We start from the raw sequence: 20,310 nt of genomic DNA, 5'->3' as shown, positions 1-20,310 counted from the left end.
CTAAGCTATGAGTTGCTTTTGCAGATTTTTAAGCTCAAAATATTTTTGAGATAAAGCTGGTTGAAGTCGGAGACTATAATAGTACTAATCAAGACCCCCCCCCCCCCCCTAATACCTAAATTGACTTCTAAATTTCCTTACTTTTAAAAAATGTCAGGCTAAATGATAGTAATTCGCGCACGAACCCTGTTCAATCTTTAAGAAAAACATTATAACAATTATATAAGGCCACAGGAGGGGTTAATCACTTTTTTCACAACTTGATCTTATTTTGTAGAGTTACAACTAAGCTACAAGTTGCTTTTTAAATATTCATAAAGTTTAAATACTTTTTAAGATATAGCCGGTAAAAATAGGAGAGTACAATAGGTTCCTTATGGGAGGAGAAAACTAAAACGGCGAAAAAAAGGAATTACTAAAAATCTGTCTCCTACTTTTTTTGAGGGATATACCTCAAATTTTTAGAAAATATTCCTTGCAATATTTAAAAAAAAAAGTTGTAAAAAGAAAAGACAAAAAATCGATGTTAATATTAGTAGCAAATTTTATTCCCTACAACGTTTCGGTAGGAAAAAATTCCGAAATTGTCAAGCACAACAGTTAATTGCACTTAACAATTTTGCTTATCTAAAATGTAATCTTTACATTACAGTCAATTGAGCATTTTTTTTTTTCAAGACAAATAACTATATGACAAAAAAAAAAACTATTTAAACTTGTTACGAGAGGTTTATCTAAATTTTGCAAGGAACATTTCCTAAAAATTTGAGTTATTTATCTCCAAAAACGTAGCAGGGGATAGATTTTTGATGACTTCTATTTGTTTTCGTTTTATTTTTCTCCTCCCATAAGGAACCTATTGTACTCTCCTATTTTACCGGCTGCATCTCACAGAATATTAAAAAAGTAGCTTAATTGAAACTCTACACAATAAGACCAACTTCTTCTGATTTACTCCCAATGGCCTTAATTATTTTAAATCATTTGATATAATAAAGATAGAAAACTAGTATAATTATATTGTTTATTTTAAATCTTAGAAGTTTTGATTATTTTATCTCTTTGTTTATAATCAACGTTTATGATTTGTTTCATCAAATTACACCCAAGTAAATAATATAATACATAAAACATTAAAAACATATTTTTTAAATGTTTACTTTACTGGTTGAAGAAATCACAGTTTACAGAGTCCTCAAGAATTAATTTAAAGCTTAGACTAAACATAAAAATCATTATCACGTGTTATTCCACCTACCCTATCTTTAAATTTATCAAGAAAAAGTTTACATTTAAATAAAAAATAAAACTAAATTTGTCTATAAACTGAAAAATTTTGATTAACCGAAATAAAAACTAATTCTAACGCTTTATTGAAAAAACTTCATTGAAGTAAGATTGCTTACAACCTCTAAATTTTTCCCACCAATTTTAAAGTAGCTTACATTGTTTGGTATGAACGTCGTTGGTGGATTTAGTCTTGATCCGCTACTCAGTATTATATCGAATTCATTTTGATACCGTACCTACCAATACTTGAAACAATCGAACCATTTTGGCGGGAGTTTTTCTTGTCTCGTAAAACTCCTGTTAGTATTGCGACACATTAATCATTTTTGTTAAAAAAAAATTTTTATTTGATAGACTTTTTTGAGCAGCTTCAGTGAAAAATTTATACGAGCCTTTGACAAAAGTATTATAATATTCTTTTTCAATTTCTTCAAAAATTGTAGCCAATCCAACTACCAGCTGCATTAAATTAATTCCACTTCATTATCATTACCTAACTCAGAATTAGGTATAACTTTCGCAACTAAGGAAAAATCTAGCTTTAAAAAGTTTTTAATTTTACAAAATAATGTGAAACAGCGTTCCATGTTGCACAATGATAGCTTTGCAAGCTTAATAGACTTGAAATAAACAACTTAGTAATACGTGGCAACATTTTGAAAGTTTACTTTGTTTCTGACTCGGTTCAAGTCTTTGTTTTTTAAATAGTCGAGTAAAAAAATACTTCCAGATTTCAAAAACTTTATAAAGCTGTATTTAACTAATTAAAATATAAATTCAAGCGTTCGATAACGAAAGATCACTGGGTCACTGGAATGAATAATAACAACAAATTATACAACATCCTACTTTTATTACACTGAAACATCTTTCTGTGTGTTAACGGATTAACACACTTCAACGGTGCTCTGTAAAAAAATAGATACTGTAAGGAAGGAATAGAAGCTAAAGTAGGTATATAAGTGTGTCTACTTATATAAAAGGATAATTGCTATAGATTTTTATAGGTTAATGGTTAATAATAGATAAAATACTTAAGGTTAAATCCGACTGTTATAAAACTGTGTAATATTTGTAATTATTAAGTCTAAAATAAACAAATTAATGAAAGAATATAAATTAAAAAAACAAATCATAAAATTTTATGTTATTTAATATAGAAAATTTGTTTTTGTTGATAAGTAAAGCTGAATTTATCTAAATTTTGTTAACTAAGTAGTTTTTGCTTATATTTTTCTAAAAACTTTGTGTTTATATTTAAAATTTATTTGTGTTTTTAACAGCCATTTATTTTATCACATTGAAAATGTCTAATAAATAGATCAAAGCTTTGTAAATAATAGTTTGGTTTGTATTTCACTTGACAGATTGTTTATGAGCTATATTATTTTGATTTGATACTTAAAACTGTACAATTGTCTGAAATATTAGTGAATTGTATTTTGTTCTGACTCCGGATACATCTTACTTTATTTCGAAATCATAATATAAACTACTTACATGAAAACGAAGGAAGTACTTATTTTTTTTCAATGATTAGTAACCTGTAAATATTTAGAATTAGTACTTTCTTCATTTTCATGTAAATAGTTTATATCATGATTTGTTATACTGTTATGTATTTTTACTTTAATTTGTTTAATTAAGACTTGATAATTACAAATATTATATAGTGTTTTTCAATGATTAGTAACCTGTAAATATTTAGAATTAGTACTTCCTTCATTTTCATGTAAGTAGTTTATATTATGGTTTGTTATTTTATTTTGTATTTTTACTTTAATTTATTTAATTTGGAATTAATAATCACATACACTATATAGTTTTATAACAGTCGGATTTAACATTAAATATTTTATCTATTATTAAGCAATGGCCTATAAATATCTATAGCAATTATTTTTTTGATTGCCTCATGTATATACCTACTTTAGCTAATATTCTTTCCTTACAGTATTTTTTTACAGAGGTCCGTTAAAGTGTGTTAATCCGTTAACACAAAGACCATGTGTTAGTATAATAAAAGAAGAACACTGTATAGTTTTTTGTTATTAAAGCTGTTTTTATCTATTTCCTTATTTCTTGTAAAAAAAATTACTATTGTGAATTGCACAATAAAAAAAGCGCTCAAAAATTTTAGTCTAAGAAACTGGTGTTAAATAAATAATGACAATTAATAACTTTCGTTTTGTTTTTATTGCTTAAGTTTTTCAGTTGAAAAATTCAAAAAGTTATATTAACAGTTCGTAACGCATTACTATAACTAAACAATTAATATATTTTTAACCGGCCTGATATTAATTTTAAAAAATACTTTGATCCGGTAGATCACTGAAGGCTGCTTAGAAAAAGTAGCATATATTTTTTTGAGTTCTTGGTGAAAAAGCAGAAGTAAAAGGTCTTAGGTGTATTTAAAGGGCATTTTGAAACCTATAGCATGATTTGTAATTCTAGAAATTTTAAAAATATTGTGACTTCTAAGAGGACTTTTATATCTTGGTTTTGTTTTAAAATAGTGTTGCACATACTTGCTATGAAAAATGAATTTGTTAAAAGTGGCCTGTATACTTTTATATAAAAGTTAAAAAAAAAACAATATTCATGAAATATAAAACAGATAAAACTAAAAATATTAAAGCGTGCTTACATATAGTTTATTAAACGATAAAAAAGTGCTCAAAATATTTGGTCTTAAAACCTGGTGCACAAAGAACCTTTTGGTTATCGAGTCCCACACCACGGATACCTTTTAACTTTTTGTCCAGGACAATTATCAAATAATTTAATTTATTAGCTGTACGCATGTGCTGGACACGACGTTGAAAGGTATCCGTGGTGATAACCGAAAGGTTTCTTTGTACACAAGGTCTTAGGACTAAATGTTTTGGGCTTATTTTTTTGTCGTTCAATGAACTGTAATTAGCATTTTTTTTAGCCTTGTTTAATTTTTTCCTAAAAATTTTTGAAATGTTAATTATTAAACTTTTAGATTTCAGAAATTAGATAAGAAGTAAAAAAGAAAAGCACAGCACCAAAGCAGCTGTAATCAGTTTTGATGTCATAAATTTTTTTTAATAAATGAGAGTCTTTTTGAAAATTAAAGTCCTGCCCTAATGAAAAAATAATTTTTAAGTAAGTTAAGATAAGATATTGGTTTTAAACTAAATACTGCAATTTCAGTTTTAAGATACTTTATCTGATGTAATTAATGTTTTAATACACTAATTTACTTGTAGAAAAAGTTTATTTATTTAAAACGTTTACTATTTGAAATTGTCTTTTTGTACAATTAATTTCCCGCAAATTATTTAGCATAACGTTTTTTTTTTATTTATAATTCTTAATGTTCTTACATTTGACTGTAAAACTGACCAATTTATTTTCAATATTTCACATGCCATAATTATTAGTTTACGCATGTTTATAAAGTTATTTTAAACATTTGTAGCTTTCAGCATATCTGCCAACCCTGCTTTACAGTGACATTATTAACTTTTTTTATTTTAATCAAAATTAGCATCTAATCAAAAACTAATGTTGCTGTCAGATGGAAACTCAAAATTTTACTAATTAAACTCAAAACTAAATAGTTTCATTATCTAGCTAGACATATCCTAATTTTAGTCAATTAAAGTTCCAAGTTTAAATAGTAGTTGAACTGACAATGTAGTGACGCTTTCAAATTAATAACAGATAAAATAAAAAGGTAAGTATAAGAGCTTCCAGTAACTTTTAATTTTAAACATTTTACAAGAAAGATTAACAGCTAAAAACTAATAACAATATAATTAATACTTAAGTACAAGTTACTCCTTAAAAACATTAGCACAACACCTGCTGATAAATGAGCTCATACTAATTACTTACATACACATAACATTAATATTTAAGTCGATCAGAACAACTTTAATGGAAAGTTTATTGATTTGTTTAAAACGAATTACACCCTAAGTCAGTTTTACTGCTTAAGCTAGAGGTGGGCAGCTGTTTATGTGAGCAAGCCAGTTTTACTAGAGAAACTTCTTGTTGGGCAGCAAATCTTAAAAACATGTAGCCAAAAAATGTTAATCTAAAAAGCAAATGCTTAAAATAGCCCAGCTAAATATACTAGTTTGCACTTAAGTTAAGTTTAGAGCACAATTTTATATGTTTGTTACTAAATACTCTTTTACAACTTTTGTCTAAGTTTATTTTTGAGCTAAAAGTATGCAAGGGCTAGAATTTCTTCTTTATGGGCCTTATGTTGCCGACTCCTACCCAAAGCTTTTATTCTTAGCTGTTCTAAACACAACTAACTTTTTAAAGGCTTTAAGCTAAAATACAATTTAATCTCAAGATTGTTCTTGATTAAAGTACCTAATTAGTTCTAATTAAAAAATAACTATGAAAACTTGATAAGTTTAAAAATATTTTTCATTAAGTTTGCTTCTTGCTAAAGAAGAAAGTTTAAAACCAAAAAAAGAGGCCAAAAAGTAAAACAAAAAATTTACAAAAGTTACAGGCGTATTTTAAGTTTAATCTGTTTTTTTATCCGTGTTAAATTTTTTATGTTAATGTTAAAGCATAAGTTTTAGACCCAAAATGCATTTTAAAAGGGAGGTTTAGAGTTTTTTACTATGAAAAAAACAAAACATTTTTATTTTTCACGCTAGAAACAAAAAAGTAAGCGAGTTTTAGAATTCTACAAGAAAATATTTAAGTCGTGTCTACTTCATATATTGAGTTTCTGTAAAATATACTTTTTCGTTCAAAAGATAACCAAAAAGCATTTGTGTAACTGAAATTTATTTAGAAAAAAAAACGATAAAAAATCACTATAATGTTTTTTCGCAAACAAAGGTTCTGTACTCTGAACAGCTTACAGCTTGAACTTTTTGTTCGGAGTATCGGTTGTACTGCAGGCAAGACTCATTGCTTTCGTTTCTCACCCAAAAGACATCAAAAGTTTGATCGAGTGGATCCAAAGCTGTTCTTTAAAGTTGTACAAATAAGCATTGAATTTTTTTATTCTTAAAAAAAAATTCATAATTAACTGCTGAATAATAATAATTTATTAAGAAAATTATACTTTTCATAACAACAGCAGCTACTTATAAAGTTAAAAAAAAGTTTTTAAAGCACATTTTAAACATAAAACTTATACGAACTAACTAATTGGTTGTTAAGAGTAAGAAGTATCTAAGTTGATGAAATTTACATACTAGTTAATTTTTTTATACAAATAATGTTTTAAGATTGGTTCAACTAAAATTCTGTTTTATATGTTAATATTTCTTGATAAATCTCTTGAGATATAAACATACTCTACGTATTTCACTGATTTTTCATACAGCTCTCCCCCAGTAACAAGTTTGCCGTTTTTAAAATCGAATTTCGCTTGGAAACTTGCCACCTTCCATCCTCCAATGCTCCTACATTTTTCAGAAGCATCCCGGTAATTGGTTCCGTAGTAGTAGTAGTTGAAGAAGTAAGTGGTGTGCTTCCCGCCTTTTGAAAAGTTCCAATAATAGTCTGAAAGTTAATAAAAATTTGAATCAAGAAATTAAAAGCTAAAATGAATGAATTTAAATATATTTTATTTACTTTATTGTACAAAGAAAAAGTTTAAAAGTTAAAAAAATTAAATTGTTTGAAACTTTAAAATTGTGTACAGTGACTGAGTAGTAACAAGAAAGTACTAAACTTTGTATTTTATTTTCTATTATTTAATTAAGCTCCTAGAAAAATTATAAAAAAAGGTGTTGGTGCACTTTTGTGTATGTAATTCAAACAAATAAACAATCAAAAAAATAAAGTTAAACTTTTAAAGTTTTTTCTTACATAACACTAATAACTACATTAACAGAAGTACTAAATAAAGATAATTAAAAATATGTATACGCACTAGGTGCTTAAGTAGTGAACAAGGAATTAGCTAACACGTTAATTCCGTATCACACGAAGAAAGCAATAAAAAAATTCTTACCTTTGCCAAGTTTCATAACAGTTTAACAGTAAACAAAATCAACACTTTAGTTTTAAATACAAAAACTTTAGAAGTATAAAATTTCAATATGGAAAGTATTCCCACCAACTTTTGCAATAACTCCAATCACCGTTCCCGTAATAGCAGTAGGGATGATAAGCCGTCTTCGCCTCCCACCACGGGTCCTTGTACCCGGCGAATTGCTCGTCATATACTTCTTGACTTCGTACTCCCTGCTGCAGCTTCCCGTGCGCAACATGCGCTCTTCGTGCCGCTCCTCAATGTCGAAGTCGCAAAAGAACCCGCTGAACGTGGTGGCGCGAAAGTTCCAAACTCCTGCGCGCGTTTCGGTTCGTGTCAAGTCGGGGTTTGCAAAACTTGTTTTTTGTAAACCGCCCCCTCGGCACAAACTTTAGAAACAATCGCTCCCTTTTTATAAAGCTTTCCTTTTACTATTTAGTTATCTTTTTTAAGATTCCGTGCTACATGTTGCCCCCTGATAACTAAAAAGGCCCTTGACTGGTAAAATTGTCAATCCCGAGAAACCCTGTTTGGCAGTATGCCGTCTTTTACTTAGAAAGCTTACTAAAAGACAAACTGCGGTGTTTAAAAATTATGTTATAATTAGCTTTAGTTAAAAGAAATACACGATAAATACTCTTGTGTGAACTGTTTTGTGTCAAGTTTTCCAAACTCATTTTTGTAATCGCCCCCTTGGTACAAACTTTTAAGATAATTGTCCTCTCTTACTAATAAATTACTACTATTCCTCACTATTTATTTCACCATGATAACTAAAATCACCACTAAAAAGTTAGTTTTTTAAATATTTTAAGCGAAAAAAGTAAAAAAATCTAATAAGACTTAATAATGTTTAACTCAGTAAAAGTATTTATAGTAATTTAAACTGTAAAAAAAATATTTTTAGGAATATTGTGAGATATCAAAATATTTAAAAATCATATACGCTGTGATTCACAATATTAGAAAAACAAATATACTTGTTTCAAATTTGTATATTTTATATTTGTATATAGTGTATATAATATCGTATGTAAATTAGTTAAAAATCATAATTTATATATTTAGTTTTACAGAATGTTATAGTAGAAACTATAATGCTTTATAGACTAATACAAATTAAAACATACCTTGAAGAAAATTAGAAAAATTATTTTTTATTGTTTAAACTTTTATTTATGGATGTATATCTAATATTAACAAATATCTAGTTAACTAACCGTATCTGTAAGCTTGAGTTGATAGAAAAAGTGTAGCAAGAACCTACAAATAAATTATTTGGTAATATTTATCTATTTCTAACTCTCTTAAATAACTTTATGAAAAGATGAAATCAAGCTTAACACAAAAAAAATTATAATATATCTATTATATTAAACAAAAAAAATTATAACTCACCGCAATAAAGGTTATAGTTTTTTCCATTGTATCTGTTTTTATATACACAGACAGCAAGTAAACCTTTGTTCTATAATTACAAAACACAATAAACTTATATAGTATCCTATATAATGAGTTGTGTTCGATGTATTTCGTTCAAGTGAGTTTGTTTCCTTATTCACATTATATGTGCTATTATCACTTAATTATAAATGTTTATACAAGGAAATAATTCTTAAAAATATAGTTTCAAGTTATACAGATAAGTCATTAAACTCTCAGTTTTTAAAAGTATAAGTTTTTGCATTGTAAATTGTATTAGTCTTAAATTCTAACGGTTTCTACTACTTTAAGGTTGTAATTTAAAAAGATTAAATAAAACTTTATTTGTTGACAATCAAAGTTCTTTAGAAAACAAAAACGTTAGCTGTAAATTTTTATACTTAAGTAATACAAAAGACATTAAACCTAAATCAATAAATTAAATTTAAAAAAAACTAACTTTTGCAGACAACTTAAATTAAGTCAATTAATGACTACAGTGAAAAGATAATATCTTTTAAAACTTTATAAAATCGTAAAAGATTGACATCAAAATAAACTTAAATAAGGTCATGGTTTCGGTCTTGAAGAACTTGAAAACTACAACTTTAAATAAAATAAAAAGTTGATTATGTAGCAGGGACGTAGCTAGCTCAAAAAATTCACAAATCTGCAAAAAAATAAATATCTGAAATGACGCGTGATAACGTCCTAGCAGGAACAGAGCAATTTAAACCGACTCTAATGTTATTGAATTTAATATGAGTGTATGCAGTCATTTTAAAGCTTAAAAAATGAATACAATGTTGAAGAATAAGTGGTAACTGTATACAAGGCAATTTATATTGCTCCACACCCCCTATGATTCTTTATATGTTGCCACTTGTGTAAATCCATTAAACTGAAAATTAGTATAAGAAAATCACTATTTACCTTTAACAACCGTTATTTTGTTAACTGTAGAACTTTCGGATTTTTTTTTGAAGCTTTCAATATCGAACATATAACGTAGTCAATAGAAAGTTTCACAAAATATGTACAATTTTTTAAACATGTATTTTTTATTATTTTTCAATAAGCTCCTTAAGCTGGTTTATCAACTATAATTCATAGGCTTTATTTTTATACTGACATAAAACATTTGATTGTTTATACCGAACTGAAGTTAACATTCAAAAACCAGTTCCTCTGAAAACAAAGAGGATTTGAAATTTTTACAAGACAAATTTAAACTTGGCGATAAGAGCACAAACAGCAACATCAATTATTACGTGGTTCAGTCTGAAAAGCTGTCCATTTTGTCTACGATCGTTTCCTTGTCTGTTTTGCCTGGGGTTTAGATCATTTCCATTTGGTCCATTCGACCTGTGATTTCGACGGTTCAGCCCATCACTCAAAATGACAAAGTTGCGGTTGTGCGGGTGCACGAGTCCCATTATCGATCCATTCCATGTGGTACGCTCGCGTAAATTATCGGGTACGCCCCAAATCGTCAAACTTTTCGTCGTTGAATTCGCCGCCCAGGCCCGCGTTCACTATTCCGAAAACCCTGACGTCACCGCTGGTAGACCGGCAGATCAGCCCGGCGCCCGAGTCGCCTTTGAACGCGGCTTGCAACTGCTACTGGAAAGTCTCTGCCGGTAACCGCCACCTTGTCAAACGTAAGCTTCGTAACCCTGATCGTTTTCAACAAGACCGGTTTCGTATATCTCGACTGACGTGCAAGTCATCGTGACGTATCTTCGCCCTTCGATGTGGCCTCGGACTTCCCCACCCGCTGGTCTGGCACGCCCTGCCGACGAGCAGATCTTTGTCGTCAAGATCCGGAAGCGGTGACGAAGTTTATCGTGTCGTGATTAATATGTCGATGTTTTGTCTCGTTTCGACCAGCGCCACATCGTGTCCTTGTTGGCTGAAATCATGAACATGGTGGCTGTTGACTCGCACGTTTTGGGCCGGCAACCCCTGACCTCCCAACTCGAGCCTGCCCGCTTCTACTCGGGCGAAATTGGCACTTTGAACATCGTGTCGTCTTCGGTAGAAAAAGAAGTGGGCGCAGGTCAGTATCCACCGCGGAGCGATAATTGTTCCGCTTCCTTTGTGCGACCAAGTCTCTCCTCGTTGAGATTTGCGAAATCCCGTGACTATGCTGGCCACGTGATTGTAATCTCGTATGTCTTCAACCCTATCTCCCTGTTTTATTTGGCACCTTGCCGGTTTTGAAAACGCGAGCAACGCTGAAAACTTTTTTTTTATTTACGAATTAGCTTTAAACTATTAATACAAAAACATTGGTGAAGTAGTATACAGACTTATACATATAGTGATGCTAAATAAAAATGCTGCAACAACTTTATAAGTGTAGCGTAAATTCTTATTTTAATAACTTCTTAAGTTTAAATAAAAAAAATTGATTTGTTTATTTGGTGAGACTTTTTCAAGCTGTTTCTTTGGACATTTTAGTTTAAATAAGTTCAATGGAAATCTAATTTTTGCTGAAAAATAAAACTAGTTTTGAACCGCTTTTTAGCGGGATCGGGTCAAAACTGCACGAAGACAAATTTGCACGAGGTTACTAAATTGCACGAGGGGACTAAATTCTACGAGAACAAAATTGCACGAAGATACTTTTGCACGAAGACAAATTTGCACGAGGGTACAAAATTGCACGAAGAAAATTTTGCACCATGGGTCAATTTTTAACGAGTTAGATTTTTACACGAGAGAAAAAAATGAAGTCAGCAGACACTGATGGCTCAGTATCTTCAACACCTGTTAACTTTAGTCCGCTTAAGTTTTAATCTTAAGCTCTTCTTCGTCGACTTAATCATTCTACTTAGTATAGTATAGATAACAACTTAAATAACTGCTAAATTGGTAATTAGAATTAAAAACAACTGGTTACAACTTACAACAGCAAAGTTTAATAAATAGTATTTAATAAAAAAATTTTAAATAAAAAGACGTATTAAAATAAGAAAAATTGCATAAAAAGTTAATAAAGCAAAATAGATTAATTAAATAATTTGGTACTTTCTTTAGAGATTTAAAGCAACAAAGTTTAATGAAAATCTAAACGCTTAACTGAAATTCAACTCAATGATGCAATTCAATTCAAAGTAGAAGGATGTTGATACAATTTCATCCACAAGAGTTCATCTGTAAACTGCCGTTGCTAACGCCAAAACACTGTATTTGTATCAAAAATCGGTCGTTATGCAACCGTCATAATAGCTTTTCAAATTAAAACTTAGCAGTGCTTTTGAATAGTTTATTTAATAATTGTAATAATTGTACTCTTATTTACAAATCAGGTAAAATTCGCGATTTCCAGCACATAAAATAAAATAGAAAAAAATAAAAATAAAAGATAAATTTATAAAAAAACGAAAAGAAAAAAGTTACTGATCGAGGGTAAGGGTTAGGGGTAACAGTGATAGTAAAAAAAAAGAAAATTAGATTAAAAAAGATCATTAAAAAATCACTAAAAGATAAATTATTTAAAAAAAAAGTTATAAAAAATTAACCCGTGCGAAATTTTCTGCTCGTGCAAAAGTGTTTTCGTGCAATTTTGTCCCCTCGTGCAGATTTGTACGCTCGTACAAAGTTGACAGCTACCCCTTATTAGGATGTTTTAAAGTTTTTTGTTAATCAAGGGTAAACCGTATTTTTATTTATTTAAAGTTTCACAAACCTAAGTTTTACAAAACTAAAAAAATAACTTTATGCATGGCTTTAACTTTTACTAAAAAAAAAACGCCGCATTTACATTCTAATAATAGACAAAAATTTTGATTAAAATCTTTTAAAGGTTTAACTTCCATAGTATTTTTAATTAGAACTAAAGTTTTTTTAAGGCACAGTGTCCCTGTTTCATGCTGAACCTTGATGGTTAGTGTGATTCAGAAAACAAGATGAAATAATTAAAACTAGCTATTAGGAAGTTTAAAACTATCGCGTGCAAACTAGAAAATACGATTCTATCAAAGTGCGGCGTGTGGGCCTAGCATTCTCATAATCACAATTAAAATAGAATTCTAAAAAGTTGTAGGTTGTAACACCGAATCCAGTACCCGACACATGCACAAAAAACCATTTTGTGCCTTCTTTAACTAGACAGTTATTTTAACTTTTATAATAAATTTTTTACAATAAAAAAAAAAAGTAACTACATGCAGTGGAGTAGCGTGGTATTTTGGTCAGGGGATGCGCAAATTGTTTTTCTCCAAAAATCCCCTAAATTAAAACTTTTGTAATTAGCTATATAAAGATCTTTTTATAAATAACAAAATTGAAATAAATTCATTAAGTAAAATAAGTTCGAAGTAACTGTTTTAAAAAATATTTAAATACTACAAAATAAAACAATTAAAAAAAAGTACAAATTTCATTAGAATTACTTATACTTGCACAAATGTAAACTTATTAAATAGAAATTGTTTTTACTATTTACAGTAAACTTTATATCTTTAAAAATGAATATATTCAATAAAACGAAAGTATCTGTTTTAATTACGAAAAAATATCAATCTCTTAATTATACAATACAACAGTTAAAACAACACCTCATTGCACATGAATTAAATAAAGTTACACAGAAGTTGAAATAGACCAACTTTATAACTGCTATTACAATTTATTACAACTATGTAAAATAGTTACAAGTATACTTTTACAATTTAATTCATCTAATTGTATTTGTTTAAAATAAAAATCGCAAACAAAGTTTATTTCTCATAGGCCGACACGCTTTTTCTTGTATGTTTACAAAAATAAAGATAAGAAAAGTAGCAGTAGTCTTAACATTTATTGTAGCATACAAAAAAAGTTTGTAAAATTGTTTAATTTTCCTTTAAGCGTGACGTATTTTTGTAAACTTTTTTTAAAAAAAATCTGTCATAAGGTTATACTACTGCGGTGCACTAATTAGTTGCATACTTCTTGGGTTAGTTTTAAAATTAGTTAAAAACAATTTTCCTATGAAGTTTTTCAACAACATCGGTGTGCACTTTCGCTTACGCACCGAATCAATATATTAGGCAATTTCCTTAATTGTCACTAATTGGTATTCAAAATTTCGTTTAACTTTTCAAATACTAGATAAAAATAGTTGAAAAAAGGCAAATTAGGCAGAAAAAATAAACAATAAAGGATAAAGATATTACATTCTTTTTTTTTTACTTCTTTTCTTTTTTTTGGGTGGCACGCATGCGCCAGTGTCCCTCTCCACGCTACGCCCCTGCTACATAATATTGTACTAATTTTTATATTATTACAATTGAACATTCTTAGTTAGTGTTTGTAATTAAATACTGTCTAATATGTATGATTAATATATACTTTAAATATTATTAGTTATTAATTTGTTTATCTAACTTATTCTTTGTGCATCTATCTTATAGTTTTATTTATTTTTAAGTAGTTATAAAAACAAAGAAACGTGTTTCAGTTCGACAAATTAAGTAATGTAAGTAGATTATATCGTGTTAACTGTGTTTAATATTTTAATTTACTTTAATTATTTTAATTTATATGTGTTTATTTTATGTAAAAGAGGTTCATTTACCTAAGTACAACTATATTTTTTTATCGTTTGAGTCATTGCTGATACTTTTACGTGGGGTCGGCTGCAGTTGTAAAGCTTTAAAATGTTTTCATTCATAACATTATGCAAATGAGTTAAAGTGATAATACGGCAGAATACTAAGAACATCTACACCCTTACCTTTAACCCACCTTAACCAAAATTCTTTTTTTTTCCATCAGTGGTTATGTTTACACTTTTCTAACATTTATTAAGAAACACGTAAAAGCGTCAGCTGCTGTTCTAAGATCGCTTCTTATTGGCTATTATTTAACTAATTAAGTAATGTTTTTTTCTTCGTTGTTGTTTATATATTTCGGTTAGGTGGGTTAGGGATAACGATATATATGTTCTTAATATTCTGCTGTGTTATCACTTTACCTCATTTGCATAATACTGTGGATGAAAACATTTGTAAAACCTTACAACTCAGCCGACCCCTCTCAGAAAACTTATTATGACGTCAATTTAATGTCTATCGTAAAACGATAATATATCTTAAAACTTTATAAAATCGTAAAAGATTGACAATAATTAAAAACTTAAATAAAGTCATGGTTTCGCTCTTGAAGGAAATTTAAAACTATAAACTTTTGACAGTATACTAACTTATATCTATGGCTTTAATTTTCTAATATTTTGTTTGATGCCATTAAAACAGTTCAAGTAAGTATTGAAACTAATTGCGTAAATACTATAAGTAGTTAAGCTATGGCTTGTTAAACTTTTTAATTATGAAAAGTTTTAGTAGTTTCACTTTGTTAAGAGTTTCAATGTAAGTTATTTTGACTTTTATTATGGAAGTTAATCACTTTTGTGGTTTTTTGTTAGAGCATGCAGAATATAATGACAAAATAAGCTATGTAGAAACCAGGGGCGTAGCGTGGAGAGGGACACTGGCGCATGCGTGCCACCCAAAAAAAGAAAAGAAGTAAAAAAAAATAAGAAGGTAATATCTTTATCCTTTATTGTTTATTTGTTCTGATTAATTTAAGTTTTTTCAACTATGTTTCTCAAGTACTTAAAAAGTAAAACGAAATTTTGAATACTTATTAGTGACTGACAAGTTAGGAAAATTACCTAGTATACTGATTCGGTGCGCAAACGAAAGTGCGCACCGATGTTGATGAAAAACTCCATAAGGAAAATTTTTTACAACTTCATAAGAATTTATACTCAAAAAGCTCGCAATTAATGTAGTGCACCGCTGTAGTATAACCTTATGGCAGATTTTTCAACAAAAATTTTACAAAAATACGTCACGTTTAAAGGAAAATTAAACAATTTTACATTTTTTTTATGCTACAATGAATGTTAAGACTACTGCTAGTTTTTATTTTTGTTAACATACAAGAAAAAGCGTGTCGGCCTATGAGAAATAAACTTTGTTTGCGATTTATATTTTAAACAAATACAATCAGATGAATTAAATTGAAAAAGTATACTTTTAACTATATTACAAAGTTGTAATAAACTGTAATAACAGTTATAAAGTTAGTCTATTTTAACTTCTGTGCAACTTTATTTAAATTATGTGCAATGAGGTGTTGTTATCACTGTTGTATTGTATATTAAAGAGATTGATATTTTTTTTGTGAATAAAACAGATGCTTTCGTTTTATTGAATGCATTCATTTTTAAAGATATAAAGTTTACTGTAAATAGCAAAAACAATTTCTATTTAATAAGTTTACATTTGTTCAAGTATAAGTAATTCTAATGAAATTTAATTTTTTTTTTATTTGTCTTATTTTGTAGTATTTAAGTACTTTTTAAAACAGTTACTTCGAACTTATTTTACTTAATGAATTTATTTCAATTTTGTTATTTATAAAAAGATCTTTTTATAGCTAATTACAAAAGTTTTAATTTAGGGGATTTAAAAAAAAAACAAAAATTCCGCACCCCCGACAAAAATACCACGCTACGCCACTGGTAGAAACTAAAATATAGTTTAATAATGTAATTGGCAAATGTTTGAATTTAATGATTATGTGTTTTTTCAGCTTGATGAATCTACGAAAAGTAAATTAAGATGTTAGTTCAATTATTTCGCTTTTTAATCAAACAAGATTAAACGGTAAAATTTTTAGTAGTAATTTGTATTTTAGTACATAATATCAGTAATTTAGTACTAAGTTGTACTAGAATAAACTACAAAAACTAATATATATTTAAAATAATAAACCAAACAGCTAGCTGAAATTATCAAATGTAGTTAAAGAAAATTTAATACTTAGTAAGAATAAAGTATTTGCAGTATCCAGAAACTTGAAGCTGCTGCTAAAAAAAAGATTAAAAAAAACTTTTTTTGTTAAGTTTTTAACAGTTACGTTTACAAAAGTGGTTATTTATCTTTAATTATGGTGTGATCGATGGATCATTAAAAAAGATATAAATATTTTTTAAATAAAACATAAATTTAGAATTAAGTATAATGTATTAAAAAAATCTTAAAAATTTTATTTTATAGATAAACGCTAAAATCTCTAATAAATTTTATGAGTCTCCGAACAAAAATAAATTAAAACTAAACTAAATAAAACAAGATAAAAAGTATAATTACTTCCAATCAAATTTTTCACAAACAAAGTTTTAAGCGGCTACATAATGCTTTGTACTGTAGTATTTTATACAATAAATATTAAGCTTTAATCGAAAAATGGAAGTTTTTGTTTATAGTTAATATTTTTCATAGAAAACTGTTTTATCAAATTTAAAAATTAATGCACTTTGAAAGTTTACTTAGAAAATAATTTATCAATGTAAGAAAATTTACTTTTCAAATAGTTATAGCTTTAAGTACAAGCGAAAATGTTTGTAAAAGATGCCAAGTGTAAATTAGGAAACGCGTTAAAAAGTATATGTTTGTGTTGAATGGAAAATAAACTACATGAGTATTAATATGTACATAATATTAAGCGTAACTTTTTATTCTGATTTTATATACTTTACAGATAAATAAAAAACCATTAGTACTATTTTGAATCTTAATTATCGTTAAATACGTAAGAAAGGTTAGTCGTTATAAAACCTTATTACTTTAAAACTAGTCAAAAAAAAAGATTGATTAAAAAACAATGAAAAAAAAGCTTTTCATACAACTTTTTATACATAAATCTATTTTACATTTTACGGAAAATCAACAAAAGAAATCATTGAAAACATTTAACACTTTGCGTGATAAGTAGTTTAACGAAGACAATACTTAATTTCGAAGTGTGTATGCTTGATTAGATTTATAATATCTTCTTTCTAACAACAATAAAAGTTAAATGAAGCAAAAGTTGATCATGAAAGAAATACTTTGTGAAGATTTTTAAAGTGTAATTTTATCTGTTTAGCGCGTACTTTCAATGGGAAGGTAAAAGGGAAGTAACAAAAGTTCCGAAAGAAATTGTTGCAGTTAACAAATTTTAGATAAAGATAGTTTGAGTAGATAAAGGAACTAAAATCAAAACCAAGTAGAATAACTTATGTTTTAAAAATTTTCGTTGTTTATAAAGTTTATTTTAGCGAGCTTAGAATCAAACTTAAGTTGAACTTTTTTAAATTTACTAATAAAGTTAATTAAAAGCTTTCTTGGCTGGTTTTTGTGTTTCAAAATAGATCTTTTATTTTTGTATTTTTGATGTGTAAATATGTGCACATTGCAGACTTTAACGTTTTTCTTTGTTAAGAAAATAAAAAATGAACTATACAAACAGTTGTTGATTTTGTCAGATAGAACTAGCTTGATTTTAAAGTTTGACACATATATGATTTCTTGTTATGTATTCATAAAAGTTAGTATAATTTAATATAACTTAAAAGTGCTAGTTTGGATAGCAGCTATAAAGTTAATTGATTTTTAACACAAATGATTTAAAGCACGTATATTTGATAAATTAAATTAATTTTATTTTAGTTTTTTATTTTAGATTAAAATAATTACCTAGAATTATACATTTTTGTAGAATTTAATACCGTATTATATTTTAAGATATAAGGTTAGGTATAGTATTTAAACTATATACTAATAACAGTTATGGTTTTCGAACTAAAATAAAAAAACCATTGTAAACCAACATTTCATTCTTTCAGAATTTTCTTCAACTAAGTACTTTGTAGTTATTCTTTATTTTAAAATTAATTAAAATTGTTTAAAGATGTTTTTTTTTTAATTCTTTTTCTTTGAAGTTAGCAAGAAAAACATATCTTATGAAAAATGTAGAGTGTTCTTCTAAACTTAAGCAAAACTATTCTACAAGTTATAACTAACTAAAATTTTAATCGTATTCTATAAAAAAATCTAATAATTAATTACAATTTTATAAAAACTTAAGAAAATCTTATCAAAAAAAAAAAAAAAGCAAATTAATATCAAATAGCTAAGTATCAGTAAAAATGTTTTTAGTTTGTTCAACGTTTTTTATTGTCTTGCAGTAATTATACAATATGAAGTTTATGAAGTGGTTCGTACTTGTTGTCTTTATTTCCATAACTTCTAGCTGCGAAGGAGTAAACTACGAATCGTACAAAAAAGCGTATGAATACCTCGGAAAAGACGATGTAACAGCGAGTGCTGCTATATTCGATGTAAATGAAAACAACTATTATCTTAGTTGTATTTCAGTCAACTGTGCTGAATACAAGTTTAAAAAACCAGGCATGTTGTACGGCACTTATTTTGATGAAGACGCTAAACAAGATTGCTATGCCACATGTAGAGGTTTTTAAACTCTTAGTTTTTTAAAGATATGAAAGTTAATAAACGACTTAAATAATTAATTAGCTAACCCAACGGTATTATAACTTTTAAGATACTAGTTAGGTTGAATTTATTGAATGATAAGATCTAGAACTGTTGTTATTGAATTAATAAAAGTTGCTGTGTAAACAAAACAGTATAGATGTGTTTAAAACGGGAACGGGTCTAAATTGCACAAAGATGAAATTGCACAAATTTCACGAAGGGGACTAAATTGCACGTAAACAAATTTACACAAAGGCACAAAATTACACAAGAGAACAAAATTACACGATGACGATTTTGCACCTAGGGTCAATTTTGCACGAGTTACATTTTTGCAAGAGAGTAAAAAATACAGAAAAAAATGTACAAAAAAAAAGAAGTAAAAAATATTAACGAAAAAAAAAGAAAAAAAGTTACTGACTGAAGGTAAGGGTTAGGGGTAACTGTGATAAAAAAATAAAGATAAAAATATAACTAAAGAAATTATTATAATAAAAAAAAATATTTAAATAAAAGCTACCGATCGAGAGTAAGGGTTAGGGGTAACAGTGATAGTAAAAAAAAAAAACTAAAAACAAAATAATTTACTGACCGAGGGTTAGGGATAGGATTAATAAAATAAAAAATCAAAAATAATAATAAATAAAACTAAAAAAAAATAACCCGTGCAAAAGTATCTTCGTGCAATTTTGTCCCCTCGTGCAAATTTTTACGCTCGTGCAATTTAGACAGCTACCCATTTAAAACAGTGTACACTCAAAAAAAAAAAGTTTATTTTAAAGGTAGTTGAAAATTTTGTAATAGAAACATTCTGTTTTTTAACAACCTTATAAAAAAAATATTAAATTCCTAAAATATGATTTATTAAACTTTGTATAGTTAGTTTTAATCAAACTTTAAAACAAAAAGAATGTTGATATTCTGAGCAATATTTACAAATTTAAACTCAAAATCTATTTTTATAGGTATGGCAAAGAATCAAGCTGTGGATGTCACGGAAACAACTATAAACACTATGAAATTGCAAAAAGAAAAACAGAAAAAACTAATGAAAAGTTAAGTGAAATCGCTGAACTTGGAAAGCAATAACAAAAGGACATTGAAAAGGTTTCTGAACAACATGAACAAAATGTGCGCGAAACGCGGAATGCTTTGAAAAATCAGAACTCAAAAATAGAAAGTTTTTCTAAAGACATCGAGAGCGGTTTAAATAGAGCTCGTGAGAGCAACAAGCATTACACAGACACTGAAACTAATAAGTTGAGATATGATATGAACTTAATTAATGTTAAA

This window comes from Thalia democratica, chromosome 1, assembly GCF_965202585.1.
Source record: "Thalia democratica chromosome 1, ktThaDemo2.hap1.1, whole genome shotgun sequence".
NCBI classification, from domain to species: domain Eukaryota; kingdom Metazoa; phylum Chordata; class Thaliacea; order Salpida; family Salpidae; genus Thalia; species Thalia democratica.
The sequence above is the reverse complement of the archived record's forward strand: the minus strand, read 5'-3'. Positions refer to the sequence as shown.